Consider the following 23,406-nt stretch of genomic DNA (forward strand, 5'->3'; position numbering starts at 1 on the left):
GTAAGTACACTCACCCCTCTTTTTAATGCCATGTTTGTGACAGGGCATTTCCCATAAGCATGGAGATAGGATCCATTCTGCCGTTGCTGAAAATACATAACTTAGACCCTAAGAATCCTAATAATGTTCGGCTGATTTCCCAGCTCCAACTACCGGCTAAAATGGTGGAGAAGGCTATGAAGAGCCGGCCTAATGCTTTCCTTCAGGGGAATCACATTCTAGACCCCACGCAATATGGCTTTTGGGAAGGTCAGAGTACGGAAACGGCCCTTAATAAATCCACCGAAGAAATCAAGGAAGCCTTTGATAGAGGAGGTAAAGCAGCGCTGATTGTGCTGGATCTCTCTGCGGCCTTCGATACGGTCCATCACGATCTTTTGATGGACCGTTTGTCGGCCTGTTGGATTCAGGGTAAGGCCTGGAAGCTATTAAAATCTTTTTTGACAGATAGGACTCAAATAGTGGCCTTGGACAAATACTGCTCTAATCCTTTTTCTTTACCCTGTGTGGTGCCCGAGGGGTCAAAGCCTCAGCCCAACCCTTTTTAATGTGTATGTTTCCTCCTTGGCCTTGTTGATGAGATCATTTGGCTATCATATGTGGATGACATGCAAGTATAGGTGTCTCTGCTTCCAGGGCATGAATTAGAGGAGGACAATAAGTTTCAGGGGATCACTGACAGAACATCAATGCTAAAAACATCGATGTTCTGAATATGGAAAAAAATATATCGACTAAAAAAATACTGACTCCAATACCCTAACAGGTAAGTAACAAAAATACTGCATCAAAAATATCGAAGTTAAAAATATAGATGTAAAACATATCGATTTAAAAATATAAAGAAAATATTATATGTTAAATATATCAAATATTAATATTATCGTTAATTAAATTGAATATATATTTTAACTAAATATTTTTTTAAAGTATTTAACAAAAATATAAACACAAACATAATAATTTATACACATATATATTTACTTTAAAATAAATGATTAACTATTATCTTTATTTAATTTTTAAATTAAATAAAAATAAAATATATACATATATCAATAATAACAAATAAAAAATAACCATTCTTTAATTAATCCCAACATTAAACTATTAAAAAAATGTCAAACTACATTTCACAATACAATAAATACAACAGTAGGGAAAATGTTGGATAGTGGAATAATTACATTTACTATTCCTACTCCAGTGAGTGCAACATTATGGAAAGTGTTGGATAGCTGAGGGGTACAAATTATTATTCCCTCTCCAGTGAGTGCAACAGTAGGGAAAGTATTGGATAGCAGAGGGGTAAGAATGACTATTCCCACTCCAATGAGTGCAACAGTAGGGAAAGTATTGGATAGCGGAGGGGTAAAAATTACTAATCCCACTCTAGTGAGTTCAAAAGTATGGAAAGTGCTGGAAAGCAGAGGGGTAAAAACTACTATACCCTCTCCAGTGAGTGCAAAAGTAGGGAAACTTTTGGATTGCGGAAAAGTAAAAATTACTATTCACACTCCTGTGAGTGCAACAGTAGGGAAAGTGCTAGGTAGCGGAGGTCTAAATATTACTATTCCCACTCCAGAGAGTGCAACAGTAGGGAAAGTGCTGGATAGCGGAGGGGTAAAGATTCCTATTCCCACTCCAGTGAATGCAACAGTAGGGAAACCTTTGGATAGTGGAGGGGTAGAAATTACTATTCTCACTCCAGTGAGTGCAGCAGTAGGGAAAGTGTTGGATAGTGGAGGGGTGAAAAATACTATTCCCACTCTAGTGAGTGAAACAGTAGGAAAAGTGCTGGATGGTGGAGGGGTAAAAAATTTATATTCCCACTCCAGTGAGTGCAACAGTAGGGAAAGTGTTGGTTAGCAGAGGGGTTCAAAATTACTATTCCCACTCCAGTGAGTGTGACAGTAGGGAAGGTGCTGGATGGCGGAGCGGTAAAAATTACAATTCCCACTCCAATGAGTGCAACAGTAGGGAAAGTGTTGGATAGCGGGGAAACAAAAATTACTAAAAACATTTACACAGTTGAAAAAATGTAAATAATCTTGAAAATAAATAAACATATATTAAAAAAATATCTGATTAAATATATTAAACATTAACAATATATATATTGATTACATATAACAAAAAGGTACACATATTATCTAAAATAAATTAATAAATACATTTCTAAACAATATTTGTTTAATAGAAGCAAATATCAACAAACAAAATATTTAAAACATAACTGTATTTATTTTATTTCCTACCCTTTAACACCACACCAATATAAAAAATCTTCAACATTTGTATTTAAATTTACTTCCATAATTAACAAATTTAATAATGAATGAAAAAATATTATTAAAAAAGTAATAATAATCATTCATTAAATACACATTCATTAACACTATGATATGCACAACACACACCTAAAATGAATTACACAACTACCATAATGTATTACTAAAATGAATAAAAAATAATTAACAACTAATTATTAATTCATCAATTAAAAATAAATCTCTTCCCAACCTTCCCACCATTTTCACCTTTCAGCCCCACAACACACAGCTAAAATTAATTACGCAATTAACATAATGAATTGCCAATTAAATAATTAAAATTAATTAACAACTAATTATTAATTCAACTAAAAATAAATTACTTCCCACTCTTCTCACCATTTTCACCTATAAACACAACATACACATAAAATTAATTACGCAATTAAGATAATGACTTGCCAATTAGCTCATTAAAATTGATTAACAACTAATTGTTAATTCATTAATTAAAAATAAATTACTTCCAACACTTCTCACCATTTTCGCCTATAAGCACCACAACATAGACCTAAAATTAATTACACAATTAAAATAATGAATTGCCAATTAATAATTAAAATAATTAACCAATAATTATTGAATAATTCATAATAAATTAATTTACACATTTAACACTATAACGTATAAATTCCACATTTATGAATAAATCAAAATAATTCAATAAATTTACTATAAATACAGACCACGTTCAGATCCTCAGACCATGAAGAAAAGACATATCATTAGGAAGCACAGGCTTGACCACACCACCACAGGGGCACTGGATCAGCAGTTCAACTCCGCACTGTTTACAAGCATCAGAACCCAAACTGGCACCCCATCTACTGTGAAGACCATGACAATGTTACATTTCTGTGCAAAGAGCTCCTTTTCAAATGCTTTCAGGACTCAAATGGGATGTTTCAGCTGACTTGTTCATCTGCCCTCCCTCAGTTCCTAGATGTTATGCTCAATGTTTACATGACTGCATCCAATATTCTATGAACATGGAAACTCTGAACAACATCAAGGCTGAGTTTTATGTGTTGGGAGGCATACCACATGTTGTATGTGCCGCTGATGGTTTCCATGCTGAAACAAGGCCCCCTCATATATGAGAGCAGGTCTGGCATGTTTGAAAGCGCTTCCACTTTGTCAACAGAGAGGTGGTTTGCTCTGCACACCTCTGTATCACCAGTCAAATACAGCAAAGGTCATGGGAGGAATGCTTTGTGGTGTCATCCATGTAAGCTGTCATGATGTGGCAGTCAGACATTGATTGCTTTAAGTGCTTTTTGTGTTTATGTTTTTAGGGGACTCTTGACAATTGTTATGGTATGTTATGTAGATTTGTATAGCGCACTAATGACTCAAGAGGGTATCCAGGCACTGAATACCTGCAGGCTCCAACAATGCCATGGGAAGGCTGCTTCAATGACGCTTGCAAGAAACTGGCTAATTACGTGGGTTGCGTTAATCACGGCTCTTGTCAGGGTGAACCCTCAACGTCACTCAATAAACCCGAGTGGCCATGGCACAGAGCAGACAGGCTTTATGTAAAATATTTATGCAATGCCGAAACAATAAAAAAGTTACAACACCAGGCAACAAAAATCCTAAACTGAATTACACATATAGAGAACATTTTAATGAACAAAATGCCAGAAAAACAACAATATTCCAAAAGGGGAAGCTGGAGATATGAATTTTTAAAGATTTGGGTTGAAATATCACCAATGTGCAGAAAGGACCTAGATGTGGTTAGAGACTGACCACAAAGGAGCACTAGTCGAATACTACAGTTGGATTGGTCTCTGAAGCAAAAGTTTCAAAAAGTTTTTCATTGTCCCCAAGCAGACAAAGGACTACACTTTTCCACCCAGGACCTCAGGGGTGGTGGCTTTTAGGCATTTCTTGGTGCCAAGCAGACACAACCATCAAAGCCACCGGACAGCTGGGAATTGTAGGGAAAAAAGTCTCTTGCAGCTTGTACCCAGGATAAGAAGTGGACAGCAAGGGTCAGATGGCTGACTTACTGGGGGGCTCCAGAGAAACCAACAACTCTGAATTCCATGTGAGAGATAAAGTCAAAAGGTAAATTTGGTTGGTGTTGTTACAGCTGGTTCTCATAGCTATTTATAACTCACATCCTCCCCACACTCTACTCACCTTTGTATATACTCCTCACAGACCACACACACCCGCTTCATCATCAGCCAAGATCGCAGGTAAAAGATCTCCGGCAAAGAGTTCCCCTGCAGGGCCCGTTGGGCATTGCAGCGCCGGCCCAACAAGGAGCTGCCTGATGATGAAGCATGACATCCCTTGGGGAGTGTGAAGGCCTCGCTCCTTATAGGAGCACACCCCCTGGTTAGGACCTCAACTCCTTTTCCTCTTTAGGTAAAGAACACCTCTTGTTTCACAATAACTTTGAGTAATCAGAATTCAATTTATGAAAACATGTTCTTTTTAAAAAAAGTCTCAGTAGCATTATTTAAAAAATCCAGATTATTTGAAGGAAGAAAACGTCTTAAGATGCGAAGAAGTCAAAGAATGTATGGTTGCAACTGATGCTTAACTGTTTCCTGATATCAAAAATTGCCCAGAAATGATTTGTTCCATTAAAGAAATTTAAAATCAGGAAAGACACTGGTCTGCGGAATTGAAGATATGTCAGGAACATGATGGGTTGTACTCACCTGTGTACTTGTGAAATCCCTCTGATTTCAGGAATTCTGGGGTTTGTGCTGTTGCAGGGTTCAAATTCCTTAATAAAAACAGAAGACAAGAGGCGTTTGGCAAAACAGGAACAGATTGTTTACATAACAGTTCAGCCAGTAGAAGAGTTACAGGCACAAGGTCTGTCACATTTTACATTGGGTATTTGTTCTCTTAATTAATAAAAAATTACAACAAGCAATACAAGTTTCCAGCGTACCAAATATGGCAAGGAATGTTTGTTGCTGCTTTAGAGTCATAAATTGACTCAACCTTGCATGGACACGTTGTCACCAGTGGTGAATGTGTCCAGATGGCGAGCGCATGATCACTACGAGTACCAGGTCCTGATTGTTTATGTGTTCCTAACTCATGTGGTATCTGGCTTTTATGTTGTTTTAGCAGCAGGTGTTCCCCTCTCGGCATGTGTGCTTTATTGGGGCAATCTTGGAGTGTTGATGCGCCGATCCGTCGGATTGATTAAAGAGTTTCCTGCCCGAGCGTTTGCCTGCTAGCTACGCACCCTCCCACTCGTGCCACATCAATCAGTAATCATGGGCCTAGTTTGCAGGGCCTGCCTGACCACATACTTGCGTGTTGAGGTAGATGTGGAGTTCAGGACAGGTGATTCTATTAATAAGGACGATAATTCATTTATATCAATAAATGCATCGATATCCATTTTAACAGTGCTATCTGGGGATTGTGTCCAGTGTCACAGGGACACAGTCATATTTCTCGGACTTCATGGTAGAAACTTGCTATCGGCTGGACCTGGAGACTGTTGCGAGTGGCGACTGGGCAATGCGAAGGAGGGTGAAGTCACAGGGTAACATAATCAGCACTTCTGGAAAGACCCAGAACATTCTGAAGACCTGGAACATTTCAGAAAAGCCAGAACCTTCTGGAAAGACCCAGAACATTCTGAAGACCTAGAACATTTCAGAAAAGCCAGAAAATTCTGGAAAGAGCCAGAGGATTGTGAAGACCTGGAACATTTCAGAAAAGCCAGAACATTCTGGAAAGAGCCAGAGGATTCTGAAGACCTAGAACATTTCAGAAAAGCCAGAACATTCTGGAAAGAGCCAGAGGATTCCAAACACTTCCGGGTCAGTTAGAGCTAGGAGGACTAGGTACTTGTTACAGTACTACACTTTGCCTGGCAACAGAAGTTGATGGATTATCTCCTCTAGTCACATACTTCGCACTGTTTTCCCATGCACTTTTTTTTGCTCCTCTGCAGTTCATTTGGGTGGTTAGCAGGCAAACGCTTTAATCTTCAGACACTGAGCTTTGATTGCTAGCATTATAGAAAATTCCTGGTACAACTTCAAACACTCCAAATCATCCTGGCTCCTGATTCTCTACCGTTAGAGGAAGGCTTTTGTATGCAGTTCCCAGGCTGTTCTGGTCATCTGCAGGCAATTCATGGCCTCTCTGCTTTCATCCCCTGTTAAACCGTTCGACTGTTACAAGACATTGTATCCCGTTGTACACCAGTATTTTTAGATCAATGGTACCTTGTTTTATAAGGTTACTGCGATTAAAAGTCGCTGAATGGCAGACCAAAGATCTTTGCTACACACCTTCCAGAAGCCGTGTTCCAGGTCATCAGAGGCTTGTGACGTTTATGAAGTGTTCATTTTCTTTCTGCCTCCAGTTCCCTAAGCTGTCACCTCAGATTCCAGAAGTCATTACAGATCTTTTTTGACAGAAAGGAGGAGAGGGGGAGGATAGGATTCTGTGGACTAAGTCCTGGGTCAAGACTGATTTGCATATAGCTGGGTCTGAACTGGGGTGGCGAAGTGGGCTAAAGAATGATGATGGAATCAACCCAGATCTGTAACTGGGGGTGAGTGTCTGAAAAGTTTCAGCACTATGTCCATCATCTCCTTGTGTTTGCTTCGTTCGCCTAAGTTGGCAGGGTATGCCCAGACGTGGGTCCCTTGCTCACTTTGCCACTGAATTCAAGCTAGCCTGGCTGATGAGGGGTGTTAGCCCGAAACCGGCCTAGGATGCTTGTTTCCGGTCAAGGGAATACCTGGCTTGGCAGTTCGGGCTGGATTGTTCCCATGAGGCACAGGGTCAAGAATGATTTCCATATCCGGGTCTGAACTAGGGTGGTGAAGTGAGCTAAACAGCGATGATGGATTCAATCCAGATCTGTGACTGGGGGAGAGTGTCTGAAAGGTTTCTGCGCTCCATCTATCATCTCCTTGTGTTTGCTAAATTCCAGTAAGGTCATGGCATCTGGCCAACAAGTATATACCTTCTATGGTCTCCACTCATCCCTAATTGTTTACTTTGACACAGTAAATGGAACTGTTCTTGCTGCAGAGACCCAGCCTTGTTTCTATTTTTGATCTCATACAACTGGGTTGGTGGTGATACAGGTCAGTGCTGCTACCTAGCACATCTGCTGCATGTGTCAGGAGGTTCATACACTGTGAAGTGTTACTGTCAAAAAGGTATGAGCCGTTTGTCCATCTTAAAATGACACTTAGGATATCATATTGCTAATGCAAGTTCCTATTGTCATCAGAAATATGCAGGAGATGTATGATGACTCCAAATCATGAGACCTTTACTTTCTCTATGAAGGAGAGATCACTCCTAGAGTCCCTTCTGAGACTTGAAAAAAGATGAGATTGCATCATGGTAAGAAGCACAATGGAAGCATCCTGCACCCTTGGACTGTTTTCAGGGTATCATCTCTCATCAGCCAGGCTAGCTTGAATCCAGTGGCACAGTGAGCAAAGGACCCACGTCTGGGCATACCCTTGGCCACTTAGGGTGAACATAGCAAACACAACAAGATGATGGATGGAGTGCTGAAACATTCCAACCACTTACCCCCAGTCACAGATCTGGGATTAATCCATTGTTCTTTTGCTCACTTTGTCACCGAAGCTTGGACCCAGCCATATGCAAATCAGTCTTGACCCTAATCCTCATGGGACCAGTCCAGCCTGAACTTTCAGGCCAGGTTCTCCCTGGAATGGAAACAAGCATCCTGGGACCGTTTTCAGGGTATTACCCCTCATCAGCCGGGCTAGCTAGAATCCAGTGGCACAGTGAGAAAGGACCCACGTCTGGGCAAACCCTTGGCCACTAAGGGTGAACATAGCAAACACAACAAGATGATGGATGGAGTGCTGAAACATTCCAACCACTTACCCCCAGTCACAGATCTGGGATTAATCCATTGTTCTTTGGCTCACTTTGTCACCGAAGCTTGGACCCAGCCATATGCAAATCAGTCTTGACCCTAATCCTCATGGGACCAGTCCAGCCTGAACTTTCAGGCCAGGTTCTCCCTGGAATGGAAACAAGCATCCTGGGACCGTTTTCGGGGTATTACCCCTCATCAGCCGGGCTAGCTTGAATCCAGTGGCACAGTGAGAAAGGACCCACGTCTGGGCAAACCCTTGGCCACTAAGGGTGAACATAGCAAACACAACAAGATGATAGACAGAGTGCTGAAACTTTCCAATCACTTACCCCCTGTCACAGATCTGAGTTTAATCCAATATGGTCCCAACGAGCACGATTCGAGGGTGGGGAGAGGGGGTGTGATGATAGTTCCACTACCACGGAGGTAACCTCCTGCCATGTTTGCGCAATGGTGTGAAAGCCAATATCAGGTGCATAAAGTCTGCGCTCGGTAGGTTGCACTGGGGACATGCTGAGGAGAGTGCCAGGAACAGAGATGTGATGGCATGGCATGTGGTGTCAGAAGTTAACAGTTTATTCGCTGCATGTGACATGTGTGGCTCGGTCTCCCCAGTGCCCCAAGGGTCATGGGCCACCTCTTGCACAGTGCCGTATGTTCAGAACTGGCCAGTACTCAGCCTGTATGGCTCAACCATTTCTTGGAATGACATGATCGCCCCTTCCTTATGAAGGTCGCCGCTTGTGGAATTGTGACTTTGGTCCTTGGGGTCGGATCGCTGCGTCTCAGAGACCGTTGTAGTAACGGTACTCCCCAGGGCGGGTTTGAGGGGACGTATGGGAGGCACCAAGGTATGGATCACCCTCCCTGGGAAGCTGTGCTTCCCTAACTACCTTCCGTACAGAATTGAAATCTTGGCTATTTGAGCTCTCATTTCAATAGCTGCACTACCTGCTCTCAAAGCGCTGGGAAACCCCTGAGGGTAGTTACACGATATGCGAGAATTCAATATTAATAATAATAATAATAACAATATGTTGGGGGAAGATGGAGTAGTCTCCACTGTCAGCCTACTAAAGGTCTACCCGACTCTGCATCAAGTGGGCAGACCTTCAGTTTGGCACCAGTCTCTATATCGGACCCTTAGTTCTTTAAGTCCTAATCACTGCAGGAGCACAATTATAAGGGCCCCTAGAACCTCAGGGGAGGCTCTTAGAGACTCACTAGGTGTCAGGCAGAAGCCAACAGCAGGGTCTAGCTGCCACGGGTAACATCCTGTACAAAGAAACTTTTACAACGCAGTGCTTTCACAACGCAGGTTTTACAACGAAAACCATTACAACGCATTGCGCTGGGGGGCGCTCTAGGATAGGGAATAGATTTATTTACTATCCAACACCTTCCCTAGTGTCCACGGGGACTGGAGTTGGAATAGTAAATTAAACTATTCACTATCCAGCACCCCAAAGCGCTATGCGTTGTAAAGGTTTACGTTGTAATACTTGCGCTGTAACAGCATGCGTGGTAAAAGCATGTGTTGTAACGTCATACATCCAGCTGCCACTAATCAACTGGGCAGTTGACTGAATGGCTTCTTGTAGGTTTTTGTTATTATGTCGCTTGAAGAGGAGGTCAGCCTCCACGTCTTCGCCCTGGGTACTGTTGTGTATTACCCACTAATCAGTAGGAACTGATAAAACTTAGGATGGTGCCAGACTGATCCTGTGCATCCTCACAGGATATGTTGTCATTTGGACCAGCTTGCTCACAGTATCACCATTAGCCCCCCTAAACTGAGGCAGGGAGAGAACAGTTCTGGCAAACACTGAACATGACGACTCGGGTCCCTCAGGAATCATGGTGACAGATCTAGAACTTTTTGCTCAGTCACTCGTGCTTATACAAAGAATACACAAAGGGATGTTTTCAATATTTATTGAACTGTAGTGATTCTCTGTATAATCTGTATTTTCTTGTTGCAGCTTTAGCTTAACCCTAAAAAGCCCACATTCTATTCTCCCAAAGGAAAATCTTTTGCAATTCCTGTATTATTTAAGTGCCAGGCTTTTCAATATTGTCTGGAGGATGCTGTTCATAGTGGTTTTGTCAGTTCTTGTTTGTTTTTAAGGGACGCATAATGTGCCGAATACTTTGAATGCAGCACAGTGGCTGCTGCCGCTCAAGTAGAAAATCTACTACAGTAGCTGCGCCCTCTGGGGCACCACATGGTGCTTTTCGCGCTGAAAAATGTGCAATTCCGCGGAATCTTGCAGAGTTTTTGTATAACTCCACAAGAATCCACTGAGTAAAATTCAGCAACTTCCGCCCGCCCCTAAGTGCTAGGGTTCCTGTAAACTTTATCCACCAGTTCGTAGAGCCTGGAGGATTTAAAAACAAAAACATGTAGGGTACAGTGAAGTACAGCTCACGAGGGCCTTATCCGTTGCCGGGTAACATTCGCAGTCGAGGAGTTGTGCAGAGGTGGGGCAGCAGTGGAGCATATAATGGGTGGTACCAGCTCCTCGAAGGTTTCTCAGCATGTTGGATTTGATAGGATAAATGGTATTATCTGCGAATAGCTGAGTCTTGTACCTGTGACCTCTTCTGTGGTTACCTATAGCAACATCCTTTAGTCTTTCCTAATAAAATATGGGTTTTCTAAGGTGGATAGGGATGCAACGTCCTGATTTCATTTTAAAATCCAGATGTATTATGCGTTCTCTTACCATAATTATTCTTTCTCAGGAATGAGCAGGATGAATAACAAAAATAAAATACAGTACAATCAAGGAACAACAAAGAGGGCAGGCTGAACTGTGAATTCACCTGAGTTCAGTCATGGCTCTGGGGAAACAGGAAACAGTGGATGTAAAAACAAGCTATAAGAGAAAATCCCAAGGGCATCTTACCTAAGTCAAGACAACCAACCAAGGGTATCATGAATTGTGCCTTTTTAAGTGGCACTGCAGAAGCTTCTGTTATGTAGGGTAATTGGTGGGAATATATTTTAGGGGGGCACAGAACATTCAGAAAGAACCATAACCAAATATGTGACACTCAGTATTAAAGCTAGTAACGCAGAATCAGCGGTGTAGTAAGGGGCCCCTAACGCAAACAAGGAAAGTGGTCCCCATCCCCTGGCTTCATAGTAAAAAGAATACACTAAATAGGACCAAAAGGGCCCCTCGGGCACCTAGGCCCTGATGCCATTGCACCTGCTTCACTATTAATAGCTGTGCAGCAGAAGGCCAAGAGTGGGCATGGGACAGAGAAAAACTAATGTTGTAGGGAAGCTGGTGGTGCGAAAGATATTCAGGTTATGTGTGTCCTTTTGTATGGCAAAGGGGTATAATATGTAAAGTAAGGTCGGAGGAAATTGAAAGAACAAATCTATGGCCGCTATACGGTGAAGTGTACAGTGAAAATGAAATACAGGAGGTAGTGGGGACTCTCCTATAAAGATGTGGAGTTAGTGGCCAGGGTTGGGAGGCATCAGATGAAGTAATTTGTTGACTATCCTGGTGGAATTAGGATGCATAACGCTTCAACCTGGATTGATAGTGATGCATATAGGGGCATCGATGAAAGGCAAACATAGTGCTTAGGTAGGAAACAGTGCACTGTTCATTGCTAGGCAACAAAGCACACTTGATGGAGGCAGTAGATAAATGTATCAAAAGCAAAGATGAAAGGAAGAACAGAGGTATTAGGAAGGGTTATCAGGTGATAAGCAAGACTCTTTCATCGACCAGGCAGCCCTGGCATGTTTGTGTAAGGATGGGCTCAGATATGGCAGTGTATAAATACAGTAATTTCAGACACTCTGGCATCAGCTTTTCTTGAAGACACAGAAGGAGTGGGTGGGAATGCTCTCTGTAGTGAAAGAAGTCTTTGATAAGGTGTGAGTGAGTTCCACTCTCTGTGGTTAAAGAAGTCGTTGTTAAGGTGTGAGTGAGTACCTCTCTCTGTAGTGAAAGAAGTCTTTGTAAAGGTGTGGGTGAGTACCGCTCTCTGTAGTGAAAGATGTCTTTGTGAAGGTTTGGATGAGTACCGCTCTCTGTAGTGAAAGAAGTCTTTGTTAAGCTGTGGGTGAGTACCGCTCTCGGTGGTAAAATAAGTCTTTGTTAAGGTGTGGGTGAGTACAGCTTTCTGTGGTAAAAGAAGTCTTTGTTAAGGAGTGGGTGAGTACCTCTCTCTGTGGTGAAATGCGAGCAATTGAGCTCTGGGTGAGTACCCCTCCCTGAGGTAAAAGGGGTCTTTTTGAAGGTGCAGGTAACTACCACTCTCTGTAGTAAAAGAAGTATTTGTTAATGTGTGGGCGAGTACCGCTGTGTGTGGTAAAATAAGTCTTTGTTAAGGTGTTAGTGAGCACCGCTCCCTGTGGTAAAAGAGTCTTTTGTAAGGTGTCGGTGAGTACCGCTCTCTGTTGTTAAAGACGTATTTGATAAGGTGTGGGTGAGTAACACTCTCTGTGGTAAAATACGTCTTTGTTAAGGTGTGGGCGAGTAGCGCTCTCTGTTGTAAAATAAGTCTTTGTTAAGGTGTTAGTGAGCACCGCTCCCTGTGGTAAAATACTCTTTTGTGAGGTGTGGTGAGTACCGCTCTCTGTTGTAAAAGAAGGATTTGATAAGGTGTGGGTGAGTACTGCTCTCTGTAGTGAAAGAAGTCTTTGTTAAGGTGTGGGTGAGTACCACTCTCTGTGGTGAAAGAAGTCTTTGTTAAGGTGTGGGTGAGTACCACTCTCTCTGGTGAAAGACGTCTTTGTTAAGGTGTGGGTGAGTACCACTCTCTGTGGTGAAAGAAGTCTTTGTTAAGGTGTGGGTGAGTAACACTCTCTGTGGTAAAATACGTCTTTGTTAAGGTGTGGGCGAGTAGCGCTCTCTGTTGTAAAATAAGTCTTTGTTAAGGTGTTGATGAGCACCGCTCCCTGTGGTAAAATACTCTTTTGTGAGGTGTGGTGAGTACCGCTCTCTGTTGTAAAAGAAGGGTTTGATAAGGTGTGGGTGAGTACTGCTCTCTGTAGTGAAAGAAGTCTTTGTTAAGGTGTGGGTGAGTACCACTCTCTGTGGTGAAAGAAGTCTTTGTTAAGGTGTGGGTGAGTACCACTCTCTGTGGTGAAAGAAGTCTTTGTTAAGGTGTGGGTGAGTACCACTCTCTCTGGTGAAAGACGTCTTTGTTAAGGTGTGGGTGAGTACCACTCTCTGTGGTGAAAGAAGTCTTTGTTAAGGTGTGGGTGAGTACCACTCTGTGGTGAAAGAAGTCTTTGTTAAGGTGTGGGTGAGTACCACTCTCTGTAGTGAAAGAAGTCTTTGATAAGGTGTGAGTGAGTACCGCTCTCTGTGGTAAAAGAAGTCTTTGATAAGGTGTGGTTGAGTACCGTTCTCTGTAGTGAAAGAAGTCTTTGATAAGGTGTGGGTGAGTACCTTTCTCTGTGGTAAAAGAAGCCTTTGTTAAGGTGTGGGTGAGTACCTCCCTCTGTGGTAAAAGAAGTCTTTGATAAGGTGTGGGTGAGTACAGCTTTCTGTGGTAAAAGAAGTCTTTGTTAAGGTGTGGGTGAGTACCTCTCTCTGTGGTGAAAGAAGTCTTTGATAAGGTGTGGGTGAATACCGGTCTCTGTAGAGAAAGAAGTCTTTGTTAAGGTGTGAGTGAATACCGCTCTCTGTGGTAAAAGAAGTCTTTGTTAAGGTGTGGGTGAATACCGCTCTCTGTGGTAAAAGAAGTCTTTGTTAAGGTGTGGGTGAATACCGCTCTCTGTGGTAAAAGAAGTCTTTGTTAAGGTGTGGGTGAGTTCCCCTCTCTGTAGTGAAAGAAGTCTTTGTTAAGGTGTGGGTGAGTACCGCTCTCTGTAGTGAAATACATCTTTGTGAAGGTGTTGTTGAGCACAGCTCCCTGTGGTAAAAGAGTCTTTTGTAAGGTGTCGGGGAGTACTGCTCTCTGTTGTAAAAGAAGTATTTGATAAGTTGCGGGTGGTAACACTCTCTGTGGTAAAATAAGTCTTTGTTAAAGTGTGGGTGAGCACCGCTCCCTGTGGTATAAGAGTCTTTTGTAAGGTGTGGGTGAGTACCTCTCTCTGTGGTGAAATGCGAGCAATTGAGCTCTGGGTGAGTACCCCTCCCTGAGGTAAAAGGGGTCTTTTTGAAGGTGCAGGTAACTACCACTCTCTGTAGTAAAAGAAGTATTTGTTAATGTGTGGGCGAGTACCGCTGTGTGTGGTAAAATAAGTCTTTGTTAAGGTGTTAGTGAGCACCGCTCCCTGTGGTAAAAGAGTCTTTTGTAAGGTGTCGGTGAGTACCGCTCTCTGTTGTTAAAGACGTATTTGATAAGGTGTGGGTGAGTAACACTCTCTGTGGTAAAATACGTCTTTGTTAAGGTGTGGGCGAGTAGCGCTCTCTGTTGTAAAATAAGTCTTTGTTAAGGTGTTAGTGAGCACCGCTCCCTGTGGTAAAATACTCTTTTGTGAGGTGTGGTGAGTACTGCTCTCTGTTGTAAAAGAAGGATTTGATAAGGTGTGGGTGAGTACTGCTCTCTGTAGTGAAAGAAGTCTTTGTTAAGGTGTGGGTGAGTACCACTCTCTGTGGTGAAAGAAGTCTTTGTTAAGGTGTGGGTGAGTACCACTCTCTCTGGTGAAAGACGTCTTTGTTAAGGTGTGGGTGAGTACCACTCTCTGTGGTGAAAGAAGTCTTTGTTACGGTGTGGGTGAGTAACACTCTCTGTGGTAAAATACGTCTTTGTTAAGGTGTGGGCGAGTAGCGCTCTCTGTTGTAAAATAAGTCTTTGTTAAGGTGTTGATGAGCACCGCTCCCTGTGGTAAAATACTCTTTTGTGAGGTGTGGTGAGTACCGCTCTCTGTTGTAAAAGAAGGATTTGATAAGGTGTGGGTGAGTACTGCTCTCTGTAGTGAAAGAAGTCTTTGTTAAGGTGTGGGTGAGTACCACTCTCTGTGGTGAAAGAAGTCTTTGTTAAGGTGTGGGTGAGTACCACTCTCTGTGGTGAAAGAAGTCTTTGTTAAGGTGTGGGTGAGTACCACTCTCTCTGGTGAAAGACGTCTTTGTTAAGGTGTGGGTGAGTACCACTCTCTGTGGTGAAAGAAGTCTTTGTTAAGGTGTGGGTGAGTACCACTCTGTGGTGAAAGAAGTCTTTGTTAAGGTGTGGGTGAGTACCACTCTCTGTAGTGAAAGAAGTCTTTGATAAGGTGTGAGTGAGTACCGCTCTCTGTGGTAAAAGAAGTCTTTGATAAGGTGTGGTTGAGTACCGTTCTCTGTAGTGAAAGAAGTCTTTGATAAGGTGTGGGTGAGTACCTTTCTCTGTGGTAAAAGAAGTCTTTGTTAAGGTGTGGGTGAGTACCTCCCTCTGTGGTAAAAGAAGTCTTTGATAAGGTGTGGGTGAGTACAGCTTTCTGTGGTAAAAGAAGTCTTTGTTAAGGTGTGGGTGAGTACCTCTCTCTGTGGTGAAAGAAGTCTTTGATAAGGTGTGGGTGAATACCGCTCTCTGTAGAGAAAGAAGTCTTTGTTAAGGTGTGAGTGAATACCGCTCTCTGTGGTAAAAGAAGTCTTTGTTAAGGTGTGGGTGAATACCGCTCTCTGTGGTAAAAGAAGTCTTTGTTAAGGTGTGGGTGAATACCGCTCTCTGTGGTAAAAGAAGTCTTTGTTAAGGTGTGGGTGAGTTCCCCTCTCTGTAGTGAAAGAAGTCTTTGTTAAGGTGTGGGTGAGTACCGCTCTCTGTAGTGAAATACATCTTTATGAAGGTGTTGTTGAGCACAGCTCCCTGTGGTAAAAGAGTCTTTTGTAAGGTGTCGGGGAGTACTGCTCTCTGTTGTAAAAGAAGTATTTGATAAGTTGCGGGTGGTAACACTCTCTGTGGTAAAATAAGTCTTTGTTAAAGTGTGGGTGAGCACCGCTCCCTGTGGTATAAGAGTCTTTTGTAAGGTGTGGGTGAGTACCGCTCTCTGTGGTAAAAGACCTATTTGATAAGGTGTTGGGTGAGTACTGTTCTCTGTAGTGAAACAAGTCTTTGTTAAGCTGTGGGGGAGTACAGCTCTCTGTGGTGAAAGAAGCCTTTGTTAAGGTGTGGGTGAGTACCGCTCTCTGTGGTGAAAGAAGTCCTTGTTAAGGTGTAGGTGAGTACCGCTCTCTGTGGTAAAAGAAATCCATGTGAAGGTGTGGGTGAGTACCGCTTTCTGTGATAAAATAAGTTTTTGTTAAGGTGTGGGTGAGTTCCTCTCTCTGTAGTGCAAGAAGTCTTTGTTAAGGTGTGGGTGAGTACCACTCTCTGTAGTGAAATACATATTTGTTAAGGTGTTTGTGAGTACTGCTCTCTGTGGTAAAAGAAGTCCATGTGAAGGTGTGGGTGAGTACCGCTCTCTGTGATAAAAGAAGTCTTTGTTAAGGTGTGGGTGAGTACCGCTCTCTGTGATAAAAGAAGTCTTTGTTAAGGTGTGGGTGAGTACAGCTCTCTGTGGTAAAAGAAGTCCATGTTAAGGTGTTGGTGAGTACCACTTTCTGTGACAAACGAAGTCTTTGTTAATGTGTGGGTGAGTACCGCTCTCTGTGGTAAAAATAAGTCTTTGATAAGGTGTGTGTGAGTACCACTCCGTGTGGTAAAACAAGTCCTCAACTTGGTGCTATTCACATGAACTGGAAGATGTTTGGGAGGTGGGGTTGGATGGGGCGATATGGTTGGCAGCGCTGGTGATCGAGGCGTTAAAATTCTTTACTGATTGATCCAGGGTTTGCTGTGATGTTGGGCCGGGTGGTGCTGAGGGCGTCTGTCGATTGTTGCTGGGTTCCTGTGGCCCAGCTGGGGTGGGAAGCGCTGTCTCAGATGAGGGTGGTGTGTGGCGGGCAGACGAGGGTGAAGTGTATGATGATATAGTCCGTCCAGGTGAGTTCTGAAGTGTGGGTGTATTTGTTTCTGTGGCTAGACCTGAAGATGGTGTACAACGTGTGTCCACCTCTGTGCATGGGGTCGCTGATGACCTGCTTGAGGCTGATGTTGTCTAGTCTTTCCAGCAGGTCAGTGGTGTTGGTGTCAGTGGGGTCGTCTAGGTGAAAGTTGAGGTGTAGTGTTGGTATTAGAAGGCAAGGGGGTGATGAGTTCTGCAATGATGTGGCTGATGCCGGTTCGTGGTCCTGGTGGTCTGTGGGTCATGGTTCCTCTGATAGTGGTTCTGGGGTCTGAGTGGAGCTGGAAATTCATGTGTTCCATGATGGGCGTGTGGTCATCTTTGGTGATGGAGCCAGTGATGAATTCCTTCTGTATGATGGTGATGCCTACGCTGTGTTTGTTGGTACAGTCTCGGTGTTTCTTTTTTTAGCTGAAGAAGGTTGCAATGGCGATGTTGTTGGCTGATGTGGGGGAGAGCCATGTCTCAGTGATGAATGTGACATCTGGGGTGAGGGTGGAGATGGTGTCCCAGACCGTCTTTGCACAGTGATCTGGCGTTGATCAAGAGACAGTTGAGTTGAACTGTGGGCAGTCGTCGTCGGTGGTGGGCATGGTGTAGTTCAGCTAGGGGATGATTGTGCAGAAGCGGCGGTGGATACAGATGAAAGATCCCGCTGTGATGCATGGTGAGACAATGCAGCAGTTGTTGTTGTGTGAAGAGTCCAGGTTCCAGAGCTCTGTGGTTGAGTATCTGTACGATATTGGAGGACCAGAGTTTGTGGGTCTGGGCGCGGTCCAAGTACGGATGGGCGCAGAGTGTTTCTCCTATGGCATGCCTTTGGCTGCGGCCTCCATTAGAGTGCCCTGGGAGGAGCTGTGGGGGGTTCTGTGGCAAAGGACGGGCGAGTACACGAGTCAGGCACACCCAACAAAACTTTAAGGGGAACAGAAACAAATGGGGACACACAACTATATTATGGGCAACAAAAGAAAATGGTGAACAACAGCTAATTTAAGGGGCACAGACAATTGCTAGGTCAGTTGCGGGGGCTCAAACTGGGACCAAGTAGATGGAGGGCCAGGACAGCACCACCAGGCTAATGCGGCAGGCACAGAAGCAGCGACCATGTCCAGGAGTAGAAGGATACTCCGCGAAGTGTGTAATTAAAGTGTGTGCCATATGGTAAACTTTCCACATTTGATTAGGCCATCGGCTGTTTTCAAGCCCCTCAGGACATCATGTTTCCTGTTAGGAGGTTCAGGTTTGCAAGCGAATTGTAAACATTCCACCACACCCGGAGTTTTTTCTCTGACCTCAGCTGCAGCCTGTGTTTGGTACATTTTCCCACAATTAGAACTCTGCTTGAAGCAACTCTTTTCCAGTGGTTGATGTCCTTGGTCATCAATAATTTCAAGTTTCAGGATTTAAATAAGTAAGGCTACTTATTAACCATTGACTGTCAGGCAATAACTGCTGTTAATACACCTTTCCCACATTCGCCTAGCCATTGGCAGGGGTCCATAATTGCAGTGCTGGCAATTAACAGCTTTTAATAGTCTGGGTAGGATCTTGTGACTGCCTTCATGTAGAGACACACAGAGGAGGCGTGCATCCTTGAGTGACCAATGCCGCTGTTTCCGCTCCAAGCATCTCCTATCGCAATTTTAATGCTGGCCCAGTTTCCCTGCTAGTTTCACCTACAGAGGAGCTCAGAGTCTCCCACTGTTATTGTTCCTTTTTATGCTATGGGTTACCGCTGCTCCTGGTTGCATCTTTGGGATTTCAGTGTAGCTCCTCCTGGCTATGGCTGCTCCTGGTTCTGTCAGCAGTGTAGCTCCTCGTGGCAATGGCTGCTCCTGGTTCTGTCAGCAGTGTAGCTCCCAGTGACAATGGCTGCATCTGTGTTGGAGATGCTACTATAATGTAGCTCCCCCTGGCTGTGTTTGCACCTGTTTCTGGCATTCTGCTGCTGTCTAGATCCTCGTACTGTGCTCCTGTTTCTGTCATTCTGCTGCAGTATAGCTCCTCGTAGCTATATCTGCTCTGGTATCTGTCATTCTGCGGCAATGTATCTCCTTGTGGCTATGTCTAGTACTGTTTCAGTAATTCTGCTGTAATATAGCTCCTCGTGGCTATATCTGCTCTGGTATCTGTCATTCTGCTGCAGTGCAACTCCTTGTGGCTATTTCTGCTACTTTTTCTGTCATTCTGGTGCAGTATAGCTCCTACTGGCTATGTCTTCTTCTGTTTCTAGCTCCTCATGGCTATGTCTGCTTCTGCTGTTATGCTGCAATATAGCTCCTCATGGCTATGTCTGCTTCTGCTATTCTGCTGCAGTATAGCTCCTCGTGGCTATGTCTGCTTCTGTTTCTGTCATTCTGAGGCAGTATAGCTCCTCCTGGCAATGTCTTCCTCTGTTTCTAGCTCCTCATGGCTATGTCTGCTTCTGCTGTTATGCTGCAGTATAGCTCCTCATGGCTATGTCTGCTTCTGCTATTCTACTGCAGTGTAGCTTCTCGTGGCTATATCTGCTCTGGTATCTGTCATTCTGCGGCAGTGTAGCTCCTTGTGGCTATGTCTAGTACTGTTTCAGTAAGTCTGCTGTAGTATAGCTCCTCGTGGCTGTGTCTGCTCCTGTTTCTATCAGCAGTATAGTTCCTCATGGCTATGTCTGCTTCTGTTTCTGTCATTCTGCTGCAGTATAGCTCCTCCTGGCTATGTCTTCCTCTGTTTCTAGCTCCTCGTGGCTATGTCTGCTTCTGCTTTTCTGCTGCAGAGTAGTTTCTCGTGGCTATGACTGCTCCTGTTTCTGTCATTCTGCTGCAGTGTAGCTCCTTGTGGCTATATCTGCTCTGGTATCAGTCATTTTGTGGCAGTGTAGCTCCTTGTGGCTATGTCTAGTACTGTTTCAATAATTCTGCTGCAGTGTAGCTCCTTGTGGCTATGTCTAGTACTGTTTCAGTAAGTCTGCTGTAGTATAGCTCCTCGTGGCTGTGTCTGCTCCTGTTTCTATCAGCAGTATAGTTCCTCATGGCTATGTCTGCTTCTGTTTCTGTCATTCTGCTGCAGAATAGCTCCTCCTGGCTATGTCTTCCTCTGTTTCTAGCTCCTCGTGGCTATGTCTGCTTCTGCTTTTCTGCTGCTGAGTAGTTTCTCGTGGCTATGACTGCTCCTGTTTCTGTCATTCTGCTGCAGTGTAGCTCCTTGTGGCTATATCTGCTCTGGTATCTGTCATTCTGTGGCAGTGTAGCTCCTTGTGGCTATGTCTAGTACTGTTTCAGTAATTCTGCTGCAGTGTAGCTCCTTGTGGCTATGTCTAGTACTGTTTCAGTAATTCTGCTGCAGTGTAGCTCCTCGTGGCTGTGTTTGCTCCTGTTTCTGTCAGCAGTGTAGCTCCTTGTGCCAGACTGTGAGGATTTTATGCATTAAACACTAAAATCTGCATATTGTTTCCCCAAAACTTGATACTATGAAGTCATTTGATGAAAGTGACACACGTCATGTAAGGGAACACACGTGACAGAAGCATATCACGCGCTGCCATCAGCACTCTCCACGGGGGGGTGCCCCAGTGACACCTCCTCACAGAAACCCATCTTTGGACTCCTCTGTGTTGACGTCAGTGAGTGACAGACATTTCTCTTCTTTTCCCGACAGAAAGAAGACGCGATAGCGGAGCACCCCAGAGTATCATGGGGTTCAGGGCACTCCTTCTCACCCTTGGCATCATGGTCGCCATCTTGGAAAGCGCCAGTTCCGGCCGCAGTAAGTGACCTGCTACCGAGGCCAACGGGGGGGCATGATCCGGGGGGGCCATGGGGGGGGGGGGGGTTACTGATCAGCACATGTGTGATGTAGTGTCACTGTGGGGGGGCAGTAGGAGACCCCTGCATAACAGAAGTGCTGGATGGATTAAGAGACATATCTGAATGAAATCCCTCTGTTAAATGCAGTCATGACAATATATGGACCCAGAGACCCTAATGCCCCAGGGGATGCTGCCCTGAATATATTGATTATGTAGGATTTAACGGGTCGTGGATTGAAACCCCTGTGGTCGCGGCCAGTATTAACAGTGAAGAGGGGGGGGCAAGAACGCACGTTGCCCCCGCTGGTACAATAAGGAATGTTATAACACAAGTCACAAAGTTTTACAGGCTTATACCCAGCGCCACCAGGAGGTGGCAGTGAATGGCTGTTGGAGCCTATAGGAGAGAGTGTAGATAACACAGAATGAACTGTGGGCAGAGGTCAAAGAAGCGACGTATACAAAGAGAACTATCAGGGGGGCATATCATCAAGCGGCAGCGATAATTATCACTGGCCGCCCTCAACGTGAACATTTTTATCGCCGGCTATAGCTGATAATTATCACCATGCTAGCGCTGTATTAACAACACATAGCGCAATGGCAATAATTATTCCAGCGATAGCGATGTTTTCCATGGAACATTGCTGGTTTTTCAGCGATGTTCCATGGAAAACGGCGATAACCTTGGTGATACGACCCTGCGGTCGTATCAGCATAATCCACCCCCAATGGTAAGTATACCTAAGTGAGCATTTTAGCAGACGTTTGTTTTTGGTGAAAACCACGGTTTTCGTCAAAAACTAACATCTTGTAAAATGCGTGGGCCTCTTTGTAAATATCGCGATGTGCACATCAGCGATAATTTACAAGGAGTACTGCCCAGTGGCGCCCACTTTGCATCTTATTAGGGATGCAAAGCGAGGTTTCGGGAAAACGGGTGCTAACATGTGCTAATGCATGTTAGCATCCCCTTGTAGATAGGGTTATTAAAATATCAAAGCCAAAAAAGCCGAGATAAGGCCCTTGTTAATATGCCTTAGGGTTCTGGAGGTTGCAAATGGGCTAGTGTTAGAAATGGGGTCTCTGGTTGGCTAAGGCTTGCGCCAAAGCCAGGTAGAAACCACCACTCTAGTCAGGGCAAGGGAGTTACACGCCAAAGATAACCCCTGCTCACCCCCTTGGTAGCGTGGCACGAGCAGTCAGGCTTATCCCGGAGGTAATAAGTAAAGCGTTTGCACAACATACACACACAGCAGCAACACACTAGGCACACCACAAAAAGGAACTCCACACAAGGTTATATATAAAAATAGCCTTTGTATTACTATAAAAACATTAGATCATAATCACACAGATACACTGTGCCAACTGGCACTGGGCAATATTTACAGGGGATTATTTACACCAGGACAGGGCCACATGGCCCACTGTCTGAATCAGTACTTAGTAGAACTAGCACTTAGTAGAGATACCACTTAGAACATAGGATAATTGTAGCACAAAATAATACTTGTAGAACACAACCAGTAACTACTGGTAAAAGGTAGGTACACACTACGCAATCCTAATCACCTTAGGCATAGATCACGCAGGGAACCATGAACTCACTAGCATAACTATACTAAGTAAAACAACCTCCTAAGTATATAAACACAGTTAGAGGTATAGGCATAAAGGCAAAGCACTTTACGCAGAAATACATCAGGCATCAGGTCATTACCAACATGAACACAAATACCATCACCTTGCGGAGGATTACATTAGGTGCTGACCCCCAGACCAACTTAGCCTCTCAGGGGCTCACACGCCCTTTGTCCAAAAGCCAAAGAAGAATGCGCAAGGATTTTGGAGCCTAAACGATGCAGCTGCCCACTAAGTGCAGGGCAGCTGGGGAACTGAGCCTGGGCACCAGCGTGCACCCTGGCTGTACTCTGGGGTTCGAATAACCAATAGTGCCCCCAAAAATAACGTGGGAGCCTCGCAGGCTCTAATTACTAAAAGGTGCAATACTTTGGAGCCTCGTGGGCTCTAGATACAAAATGCCCCCAGGAGCCTTTCAGGCTCGGATGACCACAAGGCGCATTGGAGCCACGGGACTCTAAAAGGAAGGGTGCCCCCCCAAAAATGTGGCCCCGAACGAAGTTAGCACTAGCGGGAGGGGGCGGGCACCGGCAATGTGCCCCTACGCCCCCTCAGACAACAATGGCGCCCGGAGCCCTCGTGGGCTCTGAATACAACTGTGCCAGCAAGAAGGTCAGCCCGGAGCCCCACTCACCGGTCTGGGGACTCGTTGCAGCCGGTTCAGCCTGCGGGGACTCTCCTCTTCCCACCGGGTATCGCTGCGGCGGCTGTTGTGCGGCAGTACTGGGCTCTCCTTCACCACGCGGGAGACCTGTGGAGAGACTCCGGCTCTTCTCCTCGGTACAGGAGCACGGGGTGGGCTCCTGTCCGCTTCCTGTCTTCGTAGGCAGCGCGGCGGCCCTCAACGTACTCCGGGCAGGCTGCC

General features: G+C 44.5%; 1 long non-coding RNA gene across 3 annotated transcripts in view; it reads right to left on the reverse strand.

The window, feature by feature from the left end:
* LOC144821573 (uncharacterized) overlaps positions 1 to 23,406 on the reverse strand; it is a 2,083,451-nt gene that overhangs the window by 1,618,027 nt on the left and 442,018 nt on the right. For all 3 annotated transcript variants that reach the window (XR_013608384.1, XR_013608383.1, XR_013608382.1), the window contains exon 4: positions 5,015 to 5,082. This is a non-coding gene — a long non-coding RNA (uncharacterized LOC144821573). The remainder of the gene's footprint in view (positions 1 to 5,014; positions 5,083 to 23,406) is intronic.

The sequence above is a fragment of the Lissotriton helveticus genome, chromosome 2_2, assembly GCF_964261635.1.
Source record: "Lissotriton helveticus chromosome 2_2, aLisHel1.1, whole genome shotgun sequence".
NCBI classification, from domain to species: Eukaryota; Metazoa; Chordata; class Amphibia; order Caudata; family Salamandridae; genus Lissotriton; species Lissotriton helveticus.